A 1,084-nucleotide genomic window follows, 5' to 3' on the forward strand; every position below is an offset into this window, starting at 1 on the left:
ATTATATGTGTGTGTGTGTGTGTGATGATTGTGTTCATCGTGTGGCTCATTCTGTCGAGGAAAGAGGGAAATATCACCACCACAACTTATTCAAAAAGTCCACAGCTGTGACTGGCAGCGCATGAGCTGTGTGTGTGTGTGTGTGTGTGTGTGTGTGTGTGTGTGTGTGTGTGTGTGTGTGTGTGTGTGTGTGAGAGAGAGAGAGAGAGAGAGAGAGAGAGTGTGTGTGTGAGAGAGAGAAGAGAGAGAGAGAGAGTGTGTGTGAGAGAGAGAAGAGAGAGAGAGAGTGTGTGTGTGTGTGTGTGTGTGTGTGTGTGTGTGTGTGTGTGTGTGTGTGTGTGTGTGTGTGTGTGTGTGTGTGTGTGTGTGTGTGTGTGTGTGTGTGTGTGTGTGTGTGTGTGTGTGTGTGTGTGTGTGTGTGTGTTAGTGAGTATGTGTGTGTGTGTGTGTGTGTGTGTGTGTGTGTGTGTGTGTGTGTGTGTGTGTGTTAGTGAGTATGTGTGTGTGTGTGTGTGTGTGTGTGTGTGTGTGTGTGTGTGTGTGTGTGTTAGTGAGTATGTGTGTGTGGGTCCCCTAGCTTATAAATCATACATGCGTGCTTCTGAAAATGTAAAAATTAAGAATGTTTTTTGTGGAGTTTTCTTGTTTTAATCATAAACTTTATTTTGATCCATTTCTCAGTCAATATCTTCAGTGATTTCGCTTCTTCTCCAGTAAATGTATCTTGATTCTAGAATGTTTATGTATTTGTGCAGGAAAACGAGACAGAAACACTGAAGAAGAAGAAGATTTTTGCAGTTAATGCATTAACTAACGTTAACTAATGCGACGTTATTTATGGATGACATTACACTTGCTGTTTTTTCACTCGAGGTTCGCTTGATTCTCTTTCGCCAGTTCCAGAACAGACAGAGTTAAATATGGAGATGATCCATTGCTGAAAACAAAGCAGGAGAATCAATTACATTCAAATGAATGCAGTGGCTTTGAACTTCAGCCTGTTCGTGTGTGTGTGTGTGTGTGTGTGTGTGTGTGTGTGTGTGTGTGTGTGTGTGTGTGTGTGTGTGTGTGTGAATGACATCAG

The sequence above is a fragment of the Scardinius erythrophthalmus genome (genome assembly GCF_964197995.2).
Source record: "Scardinius erythrophthalmus genome assembly, chromosome: 21".
Taxonomy (NCBI): Eukaryota; Metazoa; Chordata; class Actinopteri; order Cypriniformes; family Leuciscidae; genus Scardinius; species Scardinius erythrophthalmus.